Consider the following 14,889-nt stretch of genomic DNA (forward strand, 5'->3'; position numbering starts at 1 on the left):
TTCATCAATTTGTTTATATTGAACCATCCTAGAATCTCTGAGATGCCATCTACTTGATTATGGAAGATTATTTGCAAGTATTTTATTGAGAATTTTTACATCTATGCTTATAAAGGAAATTGCTCTCTAATTCCTTTCTCTGTTGGGTCTTTATGTAGTTTAGGTATCACAGTAGTTGTGGCCTTATAAGGACAATTGGGCAATGTTGCTTCTCTTTCTGTTATGGGGAATAATTCCAAAGAATATTGTTGTTAATTCTTCACTTAATATCTTGTAGAATTCTCCACTAAAACCACCTGGTCCTGGGCTTTACTTTTCTTTTTTCTTTTTCTTTTTTAAATTTTTTATCTGATATTTTCTTTATTTACATTTCAAATGTTATCCATTTTCCTAGTTTCCCTCCATCCTGGAAACTCCCTATCACATTCTCTCTCCCCCTGTTTCTATGATAGTGTTCCTCCACCCACCCACCTACCCCCTGCACCTCCCCACACTTGATTTCCTTACACTGAGGCATTTATCAAGCCTTCATAGGGCCAAGGACCTCTCCTTTCATTGGTGCATGACAAGGCCATCCTCTGCTACATATGCAGCTGGAGCCATGTGCACTACTTTGTAGATGATTTAGTCCCTGGGAGTTCTGGGGAGTCTGGTTAGTTGATATTGTTTTTCTTATGGGGTTTCAAACCCTTTCAATTCCTCAGTCCTTTCTTTAACTCCTCTACTGGGGACCCCACGCTCAGTCTAATGGTTGGCTATGAACATCTACCTCTGTAAGGCTCTGGTAGGGCCTCTCAGAAGACAGCCATATAAGGCTCTTTTCAGCATGTACTTCTTGGCAAACACAATAGTGTCTGGGTTTGGTAACTGTGTGTGGGATGAATGCCCATGTGGAACAGTCTCTGGGTAGCCTTTAGGATGTCGGGCCCTGTGGCTTGCTGCTGCAACCTGGAGCTCTGTCTCTGCTACTGAGGCCTCTGGAAGGGTGCATTAGTCAAAAAGGAGGCAATGTATAAATGAGATATTTTATTATAGGAAAGAGAAAATAGGCTGGTCAAGTAGAGAGAAGGAAAGGAGATGAAGAAGGGGAGAAGAGACTATAGTCTTTGACTATAGTCTCCCTCATATCTAAAATAAACCTTCTCCTCCACTGTAACTTGGGACAGTTATGCTCTCCTTTTTATTTCTTTTATTCATTCAGTGATTCTCCAAGGAAATGAAGAGGCAGAGCTCCAACTGAACATTTCTCATCAAATGATGCTTCCAGTTTCAGGAATGGGTTATATATATCTAATCAAGTTATATGCCAAAGAGACCTCATTAAAACCCTTAATTATTCAGCTTATTACCAAGGCTAATGGTTGCTGTCTTCAAACTGATGGTAAGCTGACAACTCATAAACAACTCACTGTACATGGAGACGTCAAGCTGGTGCACGCCTCAAGCTTTCATCTCTACTACTAGTTTTCATGGTACTGAAAGTTACTCTGCATTCTACTGAAAGGAAAATATAAACAGCAGTTCAACTAGATACCTTTCACTCTATAATGGTGACCACTTACAAGATCTACTAGCAATATAGTGACACAAAGCTTTTGAAAGTAACCAATCATTCTTTGATTAGAGAGGTTTTAAGGTCCACTAAACAATATGAAAACTATTCCTGATACTGCTTTGGTGTCCAAGAACCCCACACTAGATAGTACAGGAACCTACACAAATAGCAAGTGCTACTGCTTTGCTGAAGGGAGATAAAATAACACATAATCATGTTGTAATATACTCATATATCAGTGTCTTGCTCAGATACTGGCAGAGGTGTTTTCTGTTGCATTATATGTGAAAAAATACAGAGACCAACAGCTGGATAATGTCTAGAGAGTGTAAGACTTTGGAACACTATTCCTAAATGGGATGTCTCCATCAAATTCCTCCTCTAAGTACTCAGAGAACCCTGCAGAAGAGGAGGCTAAAAAAATTAATAAGAACTAGAGGGAACAAAGAACACCAATGTCTTCCAAACAGAGCAGGACCCCAATGCACATATGAACATAGAGACTGTGCTAATTTGTACAAGGCCTGCACCACTCTAGACCAGATAGGGTCTTAGCACTGAGAGGGAAAGTGGACACAAGCTCCCATCTCTAATCCAGGAGCCATCTTCAGTCGATAACCACTTGCAGATGAAAAATTAGTTTTATCTAATGGATTCTGATTAGGCATACAGATTGTTCTGAAGGCCAGGTTCTGTGCCCAAACTCAATGGCATTTTTGGGGGGTTGGGGTGGGTGTTGTCTCATGTTTCGTTGGGCCTTTATCCTCCATATATACATTATAGTTTTCTGCAATCTCTCTCTCTCTCTCTCTCTCTCTCTCTCTCTCTCTCTCTCTCTCTCTGTGTGTGTGTGTGTGTGTGTGTGTGTGTGAGAGGGGGGCAATATGTGTCTTTAGGCGAGGGAAAATCCTAACCTAAATAAATTGTACAAAAAAAGTCTATTTTCAATTAGAAAATAAACTTGTTTGCTTTGAGAAGATAAAAATGACATTTTGGCTATAAAATTCTAGAATTATTTTATAGTTCCTGCTATCAAATTGAAATTTTAAGTAGTTAGCAGTTTATGGGGGAAATGCCTCCCCTTTTCTCTTTAGTTTAATACTCTTGTAACTCAGAGGCTGTGTTCATAGAAGTTAAAGCACAGATAATGGACTGTGTGTTAAGAGAGCCTTTGTCTTCCTCAGTCCTGAGTTTTTTGAAACAAAATATAATCTAAAAAACATTCTCTAGGGAAGAGCAAAACCAAAACTGTAACTTGTTTGACGTATCCTGAAAGAGTTGATAAAACAGGCCTGATAAAATCCTTTCTAAGAATAAGGTTTGGAAACAGAGGAAATTGTCCTGAATTACTTGGCAATGGCTCACTAATGAGGAGCATTTACTTGAATGCTTACACCAGTCAAAGAAGGTCTCCTGTAGTGATATTTTTGTCCATACTATTTTTTCTGAATACATTTTAAAAATAGTGTACATTCTCAGAGCCTGTGTAATATTTACTCCATTTTACAAAGAAGAATCATATACTATTGTATAGATTATAATGCAGCTGGAGACAAGGCTCAGCAGTAAGAAGACAGCCTGCTCTTCTAGAGGAGCTAGGTTTGATTCCTAGTCCCAGTAATAGCTCGCAATGGTCTGTAACACCAGTCTCAGGGCATCCAATGCCTTCTTTTGGCCTTTATGGACCTTCATATATGTGGCACACAGAAATGCAGGCAAAACACCTATATGTATAATAAATAGACAGACAGAAAAACAAACTAATAAAATACTTTAAAAAGGATAACAGCCAGTAGTTCACACCTTTAATCTCAGAACTTGGAATGCAGAGGCAGTATATGTTTATGAATTTGAGGCCGCCTGGTCTATATAGTGAGTTATAAGACAGCTAGACTCTGTAACAAACAAACAAACAAACAAAAACACAATATTTATTGTACTATTTATTTACCTTCTCTTTCCTAAAACTTTTAAATCCTTTCATACTCCAAGAGCTTCTAATCTGTTGTCCATTTTCATAATTTCAAAATTATATGAATAAAACATATATCATGTGAAATTTGAGGATTGGTTTTTTACTTCGTATAATTATCTGGAGATTCATGTAAGTGCTTGTGTGTATCCACACATTGTTACTTTTGATGGATGAGTAGTATTTGTGGAATTGCTATGTCATAGTCTCCTTAATCCTTCTTAGATGATAAATAGCTTGGTAGTGTCTAATTCTTCAATATTACAAATAAAAGTACTATTACTATTTAGGGATACAATTTTTGCTGTGTGTGAATATATACCTTTAGTTATTTGTAATAAATGCCCAAGAGTGGTAGTCACATGCCTAGTCTTAAAATTAATAGCCACATTTGTTTTAAGAATTGTTATAAAGCCTCCACCAGGAGTGTCTGGATGGTCTGGTTTCTGTACACTCTTTAGTTTCTAGTTTAGAATATGCTTCTTGGGGTGTGACTCCAGGTAGTTCAGGTTTTAAAACCTTTGTAGAGTACTGCCCATCTGTTTCCAAAGCATTCCAACACATGGGCAGTTCCTTTTTTTTAACCTAGGCAATGATCCCTTTTTCAGTTAGGCTCATATGCTCTTATTAATCAGATTTACAACTTTTCTGCATAGAGAATACCTAGAGACTACATATAACTTTATAGGGTGACTGTCTTAATTCTTCTCTCAGTGATCTTTTTTGTAGCTTTCCAGTCTTTGAACCTGACTTTTATAGGTTGCTACCATTTTATTGGAACTGCCCATAGCCTAAGGGGAAGGGAAAGTTTCATTCCCTCAGTTTAGCTGCTGTAAGCATTATAAAATCTTGTCCTCTTGATAAGATTTTTTTGGGTATTAGAATACAAGTAAGTTAAAAGGATAAATGTAGTTAAAACCTTCACTTTTTCTACACTTAATATTTCTCTTTCTACTTCTAGTTCTCTTGGAGCTCCCGCTGTAATGCAAAACTGAGTTTTGGAGTTTGAGGCCATGTTGAATTTAGAAAATCCAGGGATTTCCTCTAGAGTGTGTTAGTGGAACTATGGCTGTTATGACAAATATTTATTAGTGGTAATTTAGTAGAAAGAAAGATTTAGTTTGGTTCAGTTTCTCAGTTTTGGTCCATGGTCTCAGCCTCTAGAGCTGAACTGAGGTAGGATATCATGATGCTGAAAGTGTGTGGGGAGGAGCTCTCCTCACAGTGTCCAGCAAAGAAAGAGGAAAGAAAGGGATGGAAATCAGGTAAGACCAAGGTACATCCACAATAATGTCTTTACTCTATCTATATTGCTCTCGCTAATGTTAACACTAACTCCCTCAAATACCTCTACCAGTTGGAGAATGGGTTAAACATGTGAGTCTGAGGGAAGCATTTCATATTTAAACTAAAGAGGAACAAGTCATAAATACATATACCACACCTGACACATCTTGAAGCCTTATCCTATGTTATTTGCTATTTGAAGGAGTTTATGATGACCAGGTTTACTGTATGTAGAAGGAGGGCATAGTGCAGTGCTTAGAGGTGAAGCTAAGCAGGCAGTTGATCCCCACAAGCTACAGGGAGTACATAGCACATCTTGGATTTGGCTTTTATTTTAGGGATACCTAGAATATTTAAAATTACAACAAAAGTGTTAAAAGGTGCTATTCGACTTAAGAGCTTCATTTTGACAAATAATGACTTTATGAAAACATAAAATCAGAAATGATCTCATTTGGTCATTTAAAATAAATTTAAAGATTTGAATGAATATGCAGCCTTAGCCAAATGACTCCACTGGGTGCTCTCCTTCTGTGCTTGGTGCAGCCAAAGTACTTGGCACTGTATCTTGATATTAGTCAAAGCTATTGAGGCTACTGAGAGACTTTAGGCAAGTGATTTTCAACAGATAAGAGGATTTTCTTGGCGGGTGCATACATTGGAGAGAGGAGACATCAGTTAAGAGACTGTTGACTAATCTAGGCACAGTGTCTAGATTAATGACCTCTCCATATCTAAGACACATTTCATGAATCTATTGCAATTGCACATAGGATGCAGAGGAGAGTAAATAAAAGGACCTTGGAATGTGCAATTAGCTCAGACAGTTCCACTGGGCTGATTTAATCAGTTGGATACTTTAAAGTAGAGAAATTTTCTTGGCTGTAGTAAGAGAAAGATACACTGGGAACAAATAAAGTTAGAAAATCTTCACCTGTGACTTTGAAGACTGAAAAGGAGACCTCAATCCATAAATACCAGTCTCAAGAAGGTGGAAAAGATACAGAAATAGAATCTATATGAAGAAAAAGGCCCAGTTGACCACTTGATTTAGACTAAGGGAGATTCCTGAAAGATTTTTATCTAATTGTATTTAAGGCCCCCTCAACAGAAGGAACTTTGTGCTTATTAATGCAAATCTAGCCACGTATCTGTGGCTGGTGAAGTTATGGACCCATACAGAATAACCTACTACTGCTACTTTCCCTAAACCAATAAGTTACTCATAAAATCATATAAAAATCTATGTTTCTTTTAGTTGCTAAATTTGTGGCAATTTGTTATGACTGTAATAAGAAATTACTATATACACATGTTTATGGATGATATAAGGTTATTTTGTAGTAGAGTTAGAAAAGATGACAGATTTGAAATATATCTATGAAGCATAACTACTATAATGAAGTGACATATAGGGACTGTTGTAAGATAGGAGCATATACAAGAAATAGGAGATTTCTGATGTCCTCATATTTCAATGTTAAGTAACTTTTTAATACTAAGCAGTAGGGTTCTGACATTATAAGAACCTAGAAAAAAGGGACATGGCTTTGGAACTAAGTAATGGACATGATCTTGAAAAGTTTTGATACGCATGTTGGAAAATATCTATATTGTTGTGATGAGCTTCCACAGTGGTTGGTCAGGTACAAAGAAAAAATATTTAACTTTATGCATGATAGCTGGAGGCAGTTGAACTTACTCTACCATAGGAGACAATCAAACCTTGAAGCATTGGAGCTTACTAAACACACCACAGATATAATTATAGTCTAGGGAAAGATCAATATGTAAGTGGATCTTGAGTGGATTCCTTGGGGCTAGAAGTCTGATAAATGATAAAGAGGACACAGTCTGTATTATCCAAATAATTAGCCAGGATACAGAGAAGATACACAGCTATATTTTCAGCATAGATTTGGATTGAAGGAGGCATTATAAGTTATTTGCTTATAATATTGATTTAAAATATAAAAGAATGAGAGATAGATGTTGATGAAGGTAATTTGTAGAATGTCACCTTTTCAGTGATAGCACGGCATAAGACTCAAGTCCTTTTTTTACACAGGTCCTCATCTTTAGAAGTACACTGTAAAATGAAGAAAGCAAACAAATAATTACTAACACATAACACAATTCACTATAAATACAGCTCCTGAAAGATACCTGGGTTTCAAGCTAGTCTATTTAGTATATCATGTGAACTTTGTAGCTACTTATACCTGTTTAGCTATGAACACGTGGCATGGTTTTTGTGCAGTTTTGTTTCTTTTCACATGAAAAGTTCACATAAAGCAACTTATTTCACTAAGATAAGGTGCTAAATCAGATATCATCTATAAAACTTGAATCTGTGTATTTATGGATAAAGTACAATAACTGCTGTTTTGTGAGTAATGTCATTTAAATTCTTTGGTTTTTTTGACATTTTATGGGTGGATTTTCAAACCTAGTTTTTAAAGATTTGCAAGGAACTTTCAAGAAGAGTGTTGAAGTTCAAAAAGTTTAAAAAGCCACATGCTCAGATCTCATAGCAAAATTACAAAAACTATTATGAAAGATGAAGCTCCTATTTTTTCTCTAAAACCTACTAGTCCTATTGAAATGTTTGTTAATGAGAGTCACTTAGATAGAAACCAGATTACAGAATGCATTTAAAACTCTCATAAATGTCAGCAAAGACTTCAAGGAATTTAAGGACAGTACAAAAAAGCAGCTCAGTGGAATGAAGGGGAATAAGCACTTGAGCAATATCCCAGAAAGTACAAACATAAGACTGATAGAAAGGATGAAGGCAATCTAGGACTTGACATGAAATTCAATGGAATCCTAGGAGGACTCAAACTTGAATGAAAACAGAATTAAAAATCCCAATAGCTAAACTAGAAAACTGAAAGGAATGCCTTGTAAATAAAATGAATCAAGCAGAGGACAGAGTATCAGGACTTGAGAATAATGTAGATTTAGAGAAAATAAGGAAGGAATATGGAAGACTAAAAAAAAGCTCACAAATAGAGGAAGGGCACATACAGGAAATGTAGGATACCACATAAAAAGAAAACCTTTGAAGCATAGGCATAGATAAAGGAGAAGAATCTTAATTAAATCCATAGCCTAGATCAACAAGAGAATGGAAGAAAGATTCTCCAAGGTAAGACACACCTAGACATATACAAGAAGCATACAGAGCACCAAATAGACCAGACTAGAAACAAATCCTCTTGCTATAATTAAAATGCTTAAGGAAAGAACAAAGTAAAGAAGTAGAGCTATAAAACTGAGAAATTATAAATGCCATTGTCTGGTAGAATGCTTAAGCCATGAGTTTGAAACTGCGCTGATTTGTGTTCACACTTGGATAACTCTTTGTTATTTGACTTTAGACTAATATTGAACATGTTCATAACTTACCTTCCTAACTGGTAAACTTGAAACTTGTTTAAATTTATTTCCCATCTGGTATTTAAAGGTAGTATGTTATGATTTTCTCCCATGTTTAAATCTGTTGGATTAAAAGACAAAAATATGAAATTAATAAAACAGAATAATACAACATATGAGTACAGTTCTGCTTTTTTATCAACACAATTATCTTATATTTTCAACTTTGATTAATAGGATTATGCAAAATTCTGGACAGCTCTTTCTTTAGGCTTTGATCTTTATGCTACTTTGATATGATTAAGCCATTCTATTTTATTTATGATGCTTCTGTATGCAAGTTCATGCTGAGTGGAAAGTTGATGTAAGTGAAATGCCTGCTCAGTAATCCTGAAAGACAAAGGAAGCCGAAACAACAAGGTAGGCACTGCCAGCTTCCCATGCTGGCAAACTATTTTATTCCCTTTTTATTAGTCTATTAATTCAGTCAACGTTGTTAGCAAACTTTGTGCTATCTCACCTTGGCAGACATGGATGAATATAAGAAGTAAAGCATTAGTTGTTACCATAATACTTAGTGTTATCTGCTGAACAAATTACTCTATGATTCATATATACTACTAAAAGTAATAGCTACATAGTGTAACCATGTAGGGAATGACAGCCTTAAGACAGTAACCTAGAAAACATTTGAGACTTTTATTTCTTGTCCTTTAAGACCTGGGAATGGGGTGTTATTAAGTATGTGACACTGACACTGAATAATTTAAAACCCCCTTTTCTTTCTTTCTTTCTTTTTTTTTTTGGCTTGGATCAGATTAGGCTAGTAAACATAATGTTTTCTCTGGCATTCATGACATTCTACAGACTGTACTGTATTAATTATGACATTTATCAGTTTTCTTTTAACTGAAAAATTTAGGTAACCCTGAATTTGATTTATAGGTTACTAATATTACATTAATATTATCTGATATTTAAACATTTGTAGAATGTTACAAAGTCAGTTGGAGTGTAATGAAAGAGACACACGTTGGTGACTGAGATAGAACTAGTGTTTTCTGAGAGAGTTGTTAGTACATATAAGAAAACAAATGAAGTGGATAGATATGCCACCACAGCACTTAGCTCTTAGAAGCAAGGAATTTTTGGTGGTGTCTAGATGACATACTAAATTTAATTCTCTAAGAAACTGTCAGACACTGAATGATTTTACGCTTTCTTTGTCTTTGTCACAGAAAGGCTTTTAGGTTTTAAGGATTACAGCTGTGATCTTTGTGTGCCTAGGAGTCAGGTTAAGAGATCATCAGACACTAGTAGACTGAATGCTATCATGCTTTGTGCTCCAGATGGCAATAGATTGTCTGGACTTTAAAACAGATAAGAAGTTAGATCAATTTATAAGTTTCTTTCAACATGTTCTCTCATGTCAGCACACAGCTATGAGCAATAAGCGATTTTTTTGTTGTTGCTGAAAATACTTTTTGTTCCCTACCAAGTTAAGACTCATAATAACAGTAGACTGTCTTTCTATTTGTTTCTTCATGTTACCTTCTTTATGGTGTGGTGGGAGTCACTTGATAGGCATTTTATCATGTATACACAAGAGAAAGAAATAGAACCCTAAGCAGGAACTAGAGATGTTTTGTCTATGAAGGATGCATTCATTACTCTTTATGGATGGGAAAGTGGAGGCTCACCGCCTGATAGGAGACACTGAAGAAGAGAGGACAATGAGGATTATACAAGACTCTGATTAAACCAAGAGACACATTTTCCTTACCAACACTTGAAAAGCAACAATAGATTGTTGAATTTAATCATCAATTTTTAAGTATTTGAAAGGGAGAAACCAACAATTGATAGCTGAAACAGTAAAATATCAGCAGACTTAAGATAGGAAAAAAAATGAGAAGTAAGAACCTATGTAGAGTTGGTTGGAAATCAGCTGAGGCAGCCAAAAGAACGTAAAGCATTACTTTGGCTGACACAGCAGGCACAGCATGCACCAAAGTCAAGGACAGGAAGAAGAAGGCAGGAGTCTAGTGATAGTGCTATATAAACATTCTTACGGCTGTGGACAATGAGATCAAGACATGTTTTTTTACTGATAAGCAAGACCAAGTCACAGGTCAGAACTTTGATCATGAGCAATTTTAATTACTTAGATATTGATCAGAATACCTAAGAACCTACAGAAGGCAGACTGTGAGAACAAGGCTGACATTTTAGATTCAAACTGCAGGACATGACTGTTTTGGATCGCAGTCAGTTCCTGTTCTGAACACATACTTGGAAAAAAAGCCGATAATTGGTTAACCTTTAGGGGATTGTCAATGGTCAGAAGGTAGACTCTAAATGTTATGCAGCAGGGAAAAAAGCTAAGGAAGTTTATTTTGAGCAATATGATTGAAATCCCTAAAGATTTTTAGAATTTTATAATGTAAGGGGAGAAGAATACTTAAAGGTGAATTTATGTGCTTCTTAAAGTCAATAAAGAAAATGAAACCTCCTCAATACTATCAGACTAGTACATATTCTTGTGACTAAGGTCAGTCACATTATACCAGGGGACTCTGGCCTTGGAACATTTTGGAAAGACAAGGTCTTTCTAATTTAAATCTATGATGTCTTTCTTCTGGAGTTTGTAATGTCTGAGCAAGTGAGCTCTCCAAGGCTTCGCTCATTGATTAGCACATAGAGACGGTTATGCTGATTCAAAAGACATTTGGATGTAGATGGGGGATTTCCCATAGGACCCACCTGTAGATGAAGAAGCTACAGGTAACTAATAACTGCTGAATGATAGAGATATAGTCTTCTCCAGGGGTGATTACTGGGTTTGTTGTCCAGTACTCAATGGTCCTCTCTAGAAATCTTTACAAGCAGGAAACATTGAATAGACTCAACATGTTGCATTTATATGTGGGTTGTTTATGTGCACACTTAATAACAATGGTTTAAAAAAAGACTACACATTTTTGGGGGGTGAACATGGGGAATGTAGGAGAGAGGAGATTTAGAGAAAAATTATGGAATTATATTTTAATTAAATAGCTTAGGACTAAAGGTTTACTGCTGAGATGACCTTTCTTTTCCATGCCAGAACTATTTCCTAGGATTTGATATTCACTTACTTTTTTAAACATCTATTTCAGTTGTGCATTGTGATTATATAAATCTTGTACTTCAGTCAAAATCAAAAGATTTTGCCTTGGAATAATGTTAGATATACAGAAAAATTGCACATACAAAATAGGGCTTATAAACATCTATTCATCATCCTTATATTTCATACTTTGTATCACCATGGGATATCTTTAATAGTGTTGGTTATTACATTGCTATGTTAACATTGATATGCTAATTGTAACTGAAGTATAGCTCACAGATGCTTTATCAAATTTTCATTAAGGTCCTCTTTTTGTTCCTTGAGCCTATAATGTATACAATATGACAGTTAGTCATTATATATGTGCTTTATTTATTACTTATTCATGATATCATATACCTCACAAGATGCAACTTAAGGCAGAAGTGTTTATTTGGCTTACAACTGGGGTATGGAGGCATTAGTACTGGGAGGCACCTTATCACATAGCATCTGCAAGTCAGGAAGCAGAGGGAAATGAATACCTCTGCTCAAGTAGCTTTCCCATTTTTATGCAATCTAGGACCCCATCCGTTGGCACAGTGCCATCCACATTTAGACTCTGTCTTACTACATCTAAAGTAGTTCTAACTAGAAAATACATATGCCTAATATGCTTAATAGACATACCCAGATGTGTGATTTTATATCCAGTAAATTTGACAGTGAAATGAAACATGAGGTCATATGGTGGGACACACTAATGTCTCAGAACTCCTGAAATCATAGTCATTTAAAAAGAGAGATTTAACTCTTTCAAAATCTTTTACCAGAATTATGTGGAGAATAAGTTGTATTTGCCTAATTACTTTAAATATCCACATTGTCTATGATACTATCTAAGGATGTGTTCCCACCAATGAAGTGCATGCATGATTCTATAGGCCACATTTTTTTGCTAAAATCCTGAATTAGGAAGACATATCTTTTAGCAAGGTAGAATGTTTTGAGCTTAACATTTAGCTTTGAAGAGTTCAATGTAAGTATCTTGGCTGAAAAATATTACATTCTTTACCATAAATGGACTTTACCATTAGTTTGTACAAAAAGCATATTCCAGAACCACTTCTAGAATGTCATATCACTCTCTTCTACAGTTATGTGCTAATCTGATTTGCTATATGATTTCTATTGGAAAATATATTCCATTACTTGTATTTTTTACCTGTATGATCAACAATCTTTTTAGGTAGCTTTCATATTAGTTCATTGTTACATTTCTAGTATCTCACATACCTTCTAATCTACTATTAATTTGTCAAATGTATTTCTATAAATAAATAAGTTAAATAGGATATGAATTATAGTAAGATAAAAAGTATTGTCATTAAAGTGTAAAATCAATGACTTTTAGTTAAGTATATTCAAACATGTTGGTAAATAAAGAAATAAAATTTCTCCTGCCAGATTCAAAGAAATCATAGAAAATAGGATTCCTTAAATAACTGAAGCTCTAGTGATGAAGAGAATTGGGAGGATTCAGAAGTATGTAATCTGAATAAATTATAACAAGATAAGTGAAAGTTAAAAAAAGACCACTGGAGTATTAATTTGGAGAATATAATCAACCATCAAGAAAACATTTCTCAAATGTGTCTGTTGGAGATAAATAAGCAAACACAGGCAAGCTGAGTTCTCTCCCTGGAGTCTATATGCTAGAAGGATAGAACTGACTTCTCATAGGTATTTCTCTGACCTCTAAAACCATGCCAGGGTATTCATGCACTAAAACATTTTTTAATGGTTTAGTTGATTTGACAAAACTAAGAAATATAGAGTAAGACAGAAAGACATATATCAAAGAAGAGTTAAGGGAGTGTTTGAAGTAGAAACATTCATTCAACATAAGATGAATTAGGGCACAGTAGGCCAAAGATGAAGACATTAGGAAGCCTGAGGCTTGGCACTGTGTATTGTTGTATCTGGTTGTAGGATACTATTTTGGATTATTTTGTCAATGAATTTAGGTTTATTTTAATCAATAAATTGCCTTTTAACTCGTATTGAATGTATATTGCATTTTCTAAAGTACAGTGGCACAGTATTTTTGATATGCTCCCACTCTAATAGCACTATTGTCTTACATTTTTATTTTTAGCATAATTCTGCCACATTAATTTTTATCATAACTAGGAACTACTCTTTTGGATGATGATAGTGACATTTTGTGTTAATAATTATTTCTCCCATACTTTCAAAAAGGCATTATATGTTGCAATTTGGTCATTTGTGTCTATCTTTTAAACATTAGAGGCAAGACAGGTTTTGAACACAGAAATAAATCTCAATTGAAATGTCAGTGCTGTTGTTTTACATCTGTGTGATCACTGAAATTATCTTCCATTCTATATATCTGTTTGGATTTTCTATCAATGTTAATAACTTACATAAACACTGCAAATAAAAAATTAAAATTCAGTCTGTAAATAATTAGAACTTGTACAATTAAACCAATAATTTCAACACAATTTAATCTTATAGGTGTAGAAATATGGTTTGAGAAAGAATAGTTTAGTGCATTTGTGGAAAATAGGGCTAGTTAGCATCTCCTTATTGTAAAACCAAATCACTAGAAGCTGCCTGTGAGAAACCTGCAAGAAAGGGGAACCACAAGAAACAAGCAGACTGTATCTCAAAGAGAGAAAGAGGAACAACTTTGGAAATCATTAAGATACTAACAGGCTTCTGAAACTGCAGAGAATAAGGCAGGTGTCACAGCAAAATTAAGGAAGACAAGTCAAAGGTCACTTCAACTGTATGACTCTAATGGGGGAAGGGGAAGAAGTTACCCCCAACAGCAAATTTGCTTTATTCTCTGAGAGGTACTAGGGTTTGAAATATCAAGAGAAGAATTCTTACTCTGATTATCATCAATTAAATCAAGAAATCATATACAAAGCACTAGATGGGTAAATGATGACAAAGAAAGAAGGCTGTGAAGGATAGAAAACATTACAGCCCTTCTGGTCTCTCTGGGCTGGTGTCCTGAGGGACTTTAGGCACAAGCTCTGCAGCCAGTCCCACAACACCCAGAGGAAGCTCCACTCCCAGGGGCTCTGACACTCTCAGGATCAGAGGTGAGGAGGACCCAACATCTGTCCCAACACCTGGAGTAACTGGGACCAGTGGGATCAGGCAAAAAGTAACTCTGCCAGCAGAGCTGCTTAGGTTCCTTTTGGCCTCTCTGGACTGGTGTTCTGAGCTGACCTTGGGCACAAGCTCTGCAGCCAGTCCCACAACACCCAGAGGAAGCTCCACTCCCAGGTGCTCTAACAAGCCCAGGGTCACAGGATCTCAAAATCACAGGATCACAGTGACAGCCTGACTCTGAGGAGTTCTGATACAATCAGGATCACAGGAAGGACTGACTCCAGTCAGATTTAGCAAGGGCAAGTAGCACTAGAGTTAATCAAATGGTGGGGCGCAAGTGTAAGAAAATAAACAACACAAACCAAGGTTACTTGATATCACCAATACTCCCACCATAGCAAGTCCTGAACACACCATCACACTGGAAATGCAAGATTCAGATCTAAAATCACT

This window comes from Mastomys coucha, unplaced genomic scaffold (assembly GCF_008632895.1).
Source record: "Mastomys coucha isolate ucsf_1 unplaced genomic scaffold, UCSF_Mcou_1 pScaffold21, whole genome shotgun sequence".
Classification (NCBI taxonomy): domain Eukaryota; kingdom Metazoa; phylum Chordata; class Mammalia; order Rodentia; family Muridae; genus Mastomys; species Mastomys coucha.